The 7,648-nt window shown below is 48.9% G+C and overlaps 1 pseudogene; it reads right to left on the reverse strand.

Moving 5' to 3' along the window:
• Positions 1–279: 279 nt before the first annotated feature.
• LOC129694308 (tubulin alpha-8 chain-like) lies at positions 280–6,712 on the reverse strand (annotated as a pseudogene).
• Positions 6,713–7,648: the final 936 nt, after the last annotated feature.

The following is a 7,648-nucleotide window of genomic DNA, read 5'->3' on the forward strand; positions in this document are numbered from 1 at the left end:
CTAATAGTCAGTTTCGCAGTGATATGACCGCCCCCTGATGATAATTTCTGTCGCAACCGTCGTTCTGCCGCCAGCGAGCACCTCTCCGCCCAATACGGTGAAAATGTCCTCTGGATTTCAAATGTCAAGCGGATAGACGTCAAAAGACATTTTTTTTGTCAACTACATTTATTTTAGGTATTACAATGCTTTCTTATTAAATCTACTTTCCAAATCTAACGTTGCTCTGTCGCATACATGTTATATTTGAATAAACATTTTAATTTTAACCGCTAGTGTCTACTCCTCTCCTTCCTCCTCTGTTCTTGCAAGGTCGGTGGAATCCAGGGCCACCTCTTGATAGTCCTTTTCCAGCGACGCCATGTCCTCCCGCGCGTTCTAGAACTCACCTTCCTCCAGCCAATCTCCCACGTACCAGTGGACAAAGGCCCGCTTGGTGTACATCTTGTCGAACCTCAGGTCCAGGCGGGACCAGGTCATGGCGATGGCGGTGGTGTTGCTCAGCATGCACCTTGGCCAGGTCGCCGCCCGGCACCACCGTCGGAGGCTGGTAGTTGATGCCCACCTTCGGGGGTAGGGAAAGTGCAGACATTGGATATCCATTCCTGGAACATGCGAGCTCGTCCCAACCCCTCCGAAGTGTAAACCGTGTTATGTGTGAATTAAAGAGCTCCTGTTACCCGGGCGAGGGCGCTGGAAAGGGGAACGTGGCAATTAAGTAGTGCACCCAATTCTTTACGTCCGCCCCTATCGAAGCTCAATGTTCCCTGCAGTCATTTTACTGACCGATTACCCGGTAGAAAGTGGTACTTCGGCGCATCGTCTCCATGCTCGTGAATAACTTCAAATCCACCCACTATCCTCCATCCCGAGCGCTCGCATCAGGACAGGATGTCTCCTGCAAATGTTAGGGCAGGGTAAGAATATTCCCATGGGATGACTACATAGCCTTGGGGTGATTAGTAGGGAGGGCACAGTGGTGAGAGGGGGGGGGGGTACTTGTTCAATTATTGTCGATGAATACAGTAAACTATTTACAATTTCTAGATGCGCCGTTTACCTGAGGTAGCGGACATATATAGCCAATGTCCCTGCCCCACCGGGTTCGCACAATTTTGCCTCAAAACCTTCACTCCTTGTACCGGGCCGGGCATCAGTCCACGAACTGGATGCTGCGCTTGCTCTTGATGGTCGCGATGGCGACGTTGACGTCCTCGGGGACCACGTCCCCACGGTACAACATGCAACACGCCATGTATTTGCCCTGGCGGGGGTCGCACTTCAAGATCTGGTTGGCCGGCTCGAAGCAGGAGTTGGTGATTTCGGCGACAGATAATTGCTCATGGTAAGCCTTCTCGGCCGAAAGCAGGGGCGCGTAGGTAGCGAGCGGGAAGTGGATACGCGGGTAGGGGACCAGGTTGGTTTTGAACTCGTCAGGTCCACGTTGAGGGCGCCGTCGAAGCGCAGCGAGGCGGTAATAGACGACACGATCTGCGCGATCAGGCGGTTGAGGTTGGTGTAGGTGGGGCGCTCGATGTCCAGGTTCCGCCGACACACGTCGTAAATGGCCTCGTTGTCCACCATGAAGGCGCAGTTGTAGTGCTCCAGGGTGCAGTGGGTGACCAGCACCGCGTTGTAGGGCTCGACCACGGCGGTGGAGATCTGCGGCGCCGGGTAAACGGAACACTCCAGCATGGATTTCTTGCCGTAGTCGACGGAGAGTCTCTCCATGAGGAGGGAGGTGACGCCCGAGCCGGTGCCGCCGCCGAAACTGTGGGAGATCAGGAACCCCTGGAGTCCGGTGAACTGGTCGGCCTAGGGTGGAAGTCAAGCGGACATCTTAAATAGAAGACCGGATGTGACGTTACTGATGAACGCTATCAAGCTACATCTGAGGTTTAGCGCACGAAGATAGGACTCGAGTGATCGCGCGACATGGTTTTCATAACCTATCCCAACACCTAAATGCTAATCTGTTTGGCAGTCAGGGCTGGGAAGGTTTGTCTATATTGAGTCGCCAGTCGCGTGAACAGTTCCCATCCACATTTCTGTCAAAATCACTTCCGAAATTCGGAATGTTCATCGGCCTCCGACGGGTTACAGCAAGGGACACCTGAGCTAAATTTGGATTGACATGTCAATAACGATATACAGCTCTGAGAGCAATATGTGCTGTTCTGGTTGCTCCATTTCTGGCAGGACGTGCAAACTTAGATGAGGTCGCAGATGAGTTTCTCTCGAATCATGCCCATATTTGAGGCTATTAGCAAAACAAAAAACCTGGATTATTTTTGTTGTCGGAGACTGACTAGATATGTATTCAAATAATGTAATTCATTTCATGGAATCATGGAGTGATACTGTATGGAAACAGATATAGATGATTTACGCGGATTGCTTGGGCAAATCTGGATGATTCATTTCGGAAGCCTGATAGATATTTATGCAAATACGATATATATACGTAGGGTGCATTTTGAGAACCCATTTCCTGAGGTGTGGAAATATCATAGGACAGGAAATACAGTTCTCAGATGGCGCTTGGGACAGGAACGCACTCTCGGAAGTTCCGTGGTAAAACAAGTATTCTGGGAAGCTCCATTGAATGTCCACCTACCGTCTTTCGTATGCGACCCATCACCAGGTCCACGCTCTCCTTGCCGACCGAGCAGTGTCTCCTGGCTTCGTTATTTGCCTTGTCCTCCTTTCCGGTGATGAGCTGGTCGGGGTGGAAGAGCTGCCGTTAGGTGCCGGTCCACACCTCGTCTTCAGGGGAGGGAAGAGGGAACAGAGGATTAATTAGCGCCACAACGCCCTTCATTCGCGACGCGGGGAGGTTTTGAAACATTCCCAGAGACATGAGCCCTCGCCCGCCACTCCAAATTACCGATCACCGTGGGCTCCAAGTCGACGAACACAGCAACACAGCCCGGGGTACGTGCTTGCCCGCCCCCGTCTCGATCCGGCCCCGATGGTCTTGACGCTGGGCATCTGTCCATCCCGTGCTCTAGGCAATAGAGCTTCCAACAAGCGTTGCCGATCTGGCACCCGGCCTGGCCGACGTGAACTGAAATTCACTCGCGGTGGAGATGGGAGGGGGGACACGGGATTAGTATCGGATGTGGATACGATTGAGAGAAGGTGGTGCTTAAAGTCACCCGGCGTGTCACCCATTCTCGCTTGATGATTCTTCCTATGCTCGAAGTATAACTCCTCCCCCTCCGCCTCCCCCGATTCCGTCACAAGAAACCCACCCCCGTCTGTGTGCACGACCCGTTGTCAACTGGGTCTCCCGGCGATAACAGGATTCTCTGAGGACCGCTCGCATTTCTCCAATTGGTGCACGCCGCCCACAGAGGGCTCCCGTTCACCAATCAGCTGCCTGTCTCCATGGAACGCGGCGGTCCTCGGAATTCTACCTCGTCACCCACCATAATGTCCGGTGATCACCGCAGTCCTCGACAATGACTGGCTGACGCCGCCGGTCGCGCTATTTATACCTCGCCATTATGGGGGAGGCCCGTCGTCTGATTGGTCGGCCGGGAGAATTGTTGCTAGGTGCTATGTAACACAGTCAGTGGTGGATGGCCGATGATTGGCCGCTTAGAGTAAAGGGCGTGGTCAAATGTTGTCCGCAATAGATAATGGACTCAACCACCTTCTGTGGCAGAGAATTCCAGAGATTCACCACTCTGAGTGAAAAATGTTTTTCTCATCTCACTCCTAACATATTTCCCCTTTACCCTTAACTGTGACCCCTTGTTCTGGACTTCCCCAACATCGGGGGCAATCTTCCTACATCTAGCCTGTCCAACCTCTTAAGAACTTTGTAAGTTTCTATAAGATCCCCCCTCAATCTTTTAAATTCTAGCGAGCACAGGTCGAGTCTATCCAGCCGGTCTTCATATGAAAGTCCTGATATCCCAGGAATCAGTCTGGTGAACCTTCTCTGTACTCCCGCTATGGCAAGAATGTCCTTCCTTAGATTAGGAGACCAAAACTGTAAGATACATCCAAGTTTCCCCCGACTCGTTACTCCAATCTTCGAACTCCAGCTTATTACTTTACACATTAGAAACCCCCTCGTGTCTCCGTAACACTGGCATGGTGGAACAAGGACATGGCAGACCAATTGAATAACTACTTTGCTTCTGTCTCCACTAAGGAAGACATAAATAATCTGCCAGAAATAGCAAGGGGCCGGGGGTTAAATGGGATGGAGGAACTGCGTGAAATCCAGGTTAGCCGGGAAGTGGTGTTAGGTAAATTGAATGGATTAAAGACCGATAAATCCCCATGACCAGATAAGTTGCATCCCATAGTACTTAAGGAAGTAGCCGCAGAAATACTGGATACATTAGTGATAATTTTTCAAATCTATTTAGACTCTGGAGTAGTTCCTGAGGACTGGAGGGTAGCTAATGTAACGTAACCCCACTTTTTAAAAATGGAGGGAGAGAGAAAATGGGAATTGCAGACCATTTAGTCTAACATCGGTGGTGGGGAACATTCTTGAGTCAGTTATTAAAGATGGGATAGCAGCACATTTGGAAAGTGGTGAATTCATTGGACAAATTCTGCATGGATTTATGAAAGGTAAATGATGTCATACAAATCTTATAGAATTTTTCGAGGATGTAACTAGTAGAGTGGATAAGGGAAACCAGTGAATGTGTTATATCTGGACTTTCAGAAGGCTTTCGACAAGGTCCCACATAAGAGATTAGTATATAAACTTAAAGCACATGGTACTGGGGGTTCGTTATTGATGTGGATAGAGAACGCTAGCAGACAGAAAGCTAAGCGTAAGAGTAAACGGGTCCTTTTCACAATGGCAGGCAGTGACTAGTGCGGTACCGCAACGCTCAATGCTGGGACCCCAGCTATTCACAATATATACTAATGATCTGGATGAGGCAATTGAATGCAACATCTCCAAGTTTGCGTATGACACGAAGCTGGGGGGCAGTGTTGGCTGTGAAGAGGATGCTAGGAGACGGCATGGTTACTTGGATAGGTTGAGTGAGGGGGGAAATGCATGGCACATGCAGTATAATGTGGATACATGTGAGGTTATCCACTTTGGTGGCAAAAACAGGAAAGTAGACTATTATCGGAATGGTGGCCGATTACGCAAAGGGGAGATGCAACGAGACCTGGGTGTCATGGTGCACCAGTCATTGAAAGTACGAATGCAGGTGCAGCAGGTAGTGAAGAAAGCAAATGGTATGCCAGCTACATCTTCGAAAAATTCCGGAAGACTAATCAAGCATGATTTCCCCTTCGTAAATCCATGTTCACTCGGCCCGATCCTGTTACTGCTATCCAAATATGCCGCTATTTCATCTTTTAAAATTGATTCCATCATCTGCCCAAAGACGGATTCGGGCTAACTGATCTATAATTCCCCGTTTTTACTCTTCCTGCCTTTCGTACCTACCTTCCAATCTACAGGAACTGTTCCTGAATCTATAGAACATTGGGAAATGACCACCAATTCTTCCACGATTGCTAGGGCCATTTCCGTAAGTATTCTGGAATGCAGACCATCAGGACCTGGGGATTTATCAGCCATCAGTTCCATACTCTGCCCAACACCATGTCCTGCCTAATGTGCATTTCCTTCAGTTCCTCCCTCACCCGAGATCCTCTGGCCACTATTACATCAGGGAGATTGTTTGTGTCTTCCTTAGTTAAGACGGATCCAAAGTACCTGACAACTCGTCTGCCATGTCCTTGTTCCCGATAATAAATTCACCTGTTTCAGTCTTCAAGGGTCCAGGTTTGGTCTAAGCCATGGTTTTCCTCTTCATATTCCTAAATATGCTGTTCCGATGTCCAATGCTACATCTTTCTTCTGCCCATTTGGTGCGATAAACAAAATCAGCGGAGTTGGAATGGGAGAGACTCGGGCTCAGACAGTTCAGTGAAATGCAAGGTTCAACGTCAGTCATATCAGCGAGATGCAACATGTACAAAAACGGCAATATATTTTATTCAATGTGGGGAAGAACAGACTGCGACTATTGAAGGTTGTAGAAACACTGGGGGAAATTTCAGGATATTGAAGTCTTGGAAAAGGAAATTTCGACTGTATACTTGGTTACAATTCATTGGGATACAGCCATTTCCTTTCTGGAATCGTTGCTTTTCTGAGATTGAGACCAATGCTGTGCATCACAATGGGTCTCTTCTGTATCGCGCTGTGAACGAGTCTCTTCGATATCACGCAACCCCGCTCTAGTTCCCCCTCTCCCATGTCCCAACAGGGACAGAGACCCCACTACTCTTTACCGCTGGGGGGATCTTATAGAAACTTACACAATTCTTAAGGGGTTGGGCAGGCTAGATGCAGGAAGATTGTTCCCGATGTTGGGGAAGTCCAGAACAGGGGGTCACAGTTTAAGGATAAGGGGGAGATCGTTTCGGAAGGAGATGAGAAAAACATTTTTTCACACAGAGAGTGGTGAATCTGTGGAATTGTCTGCCAGAGAAGGTAGTTGAGGCCAGTTAATTGGTTATATTTAAGAGGGAGTTAGATGTGGCTAAGGGGATCAGGTACAGATACTGAGTGGATGATCAGCCATGATCATATTGAATGGCGGTGCGGGCTCGAAGGGCCGAATGGCCCACTCCTGCTCCTATTTTCTATGTTTCTATGTTTACTTTTCACCCCGTCAGCCATCGCATACAACACATAATCGTCCGACATTTTGCCCACCTGCAAAGGGACCCCACCACTAGCCACATATTTCCAACTCCATCCCTTTCTGCATACCGCAAAGACAGGTCCTTTCACATCTCTATGGTTTATTCATCCCATCCTCGCCAAAGGACCTCCATCCAAAGGGAATTTTGCCTGCAACGGCAGAAGATGCAACGTCCCAATACCGCCCCCCTCGACACCAAGGCTCCCGTCATTTTTTTAGGTGAGGCAGAGGTACACATGGACCTTCTTGAGCCTCATCTACCATACCACTTTTCCAGTTGTGGATTCCTATATATATGCGAGATTAAACGCACGCTTGGCGTTGGTTTCGCTGAACACGTCTGGTCAGTACGCCAAGGCACACGCGATCAACCGTTTGCTGTACACTTTAACTCCACCTCCCATTCCCGCAGTGACCTTTCTATCGTGGGCCTCCTCCCCTGTCAGGTTGAGGCCCAACGGAAACCAACACCTCATATTTCGATTGAGCAGCTACCACCCCAGCGGTATGCATATTGCTTTGGCTAACTACAAGCATCCCTCTCTCTCCATCCCTCCGTATTCCAATTCTCCGACTCGTTTTCTGTCCTCCTGATTAAATGTTACTGATGGTATGCCTCCTTCTCGACTTCGCCACAGCTAACAATGTACATTTCCATGATTATCATCCCCTATGATCTGTATTTTTATACCTTACCTTTCCATATCTCTATGTCTCCCTCTCCCCTGACTCACAGTGTAAAGAAGAGACTCGACCAGAAACGTCACCCATTGTTTCTTTCCAGATATGCATCCCCTGCAAAGTACAGTTCTGTTCTCCTATTTTGAGGAAGGACGTCCTTGTGATTGAAGCAATGCAGCTTCACGTAGGTTCACGAGATTGATCCCTGGGATGGCGCGACTATCATATGAGGAAAGATTGAAAAAAACTAAGCTTGT

Source organism: Leucoraja erinacea, unplaced genomic scaffold, assembly GCF_028641065.1.
Source record: "Leucoraja erinacea ecotype New England unplaced genomic scaffold, Leri_hhj_1 Leri_614S, whole genome shotgun sequence".
Classification (NCBI taxonomy): domain Eukaryota; kingdom Metazoa; phylum Chordata; class Chondrichthyes; order Rajiformes; family Rajidae; genus Leucoraja; species Leucoraja erinaceus.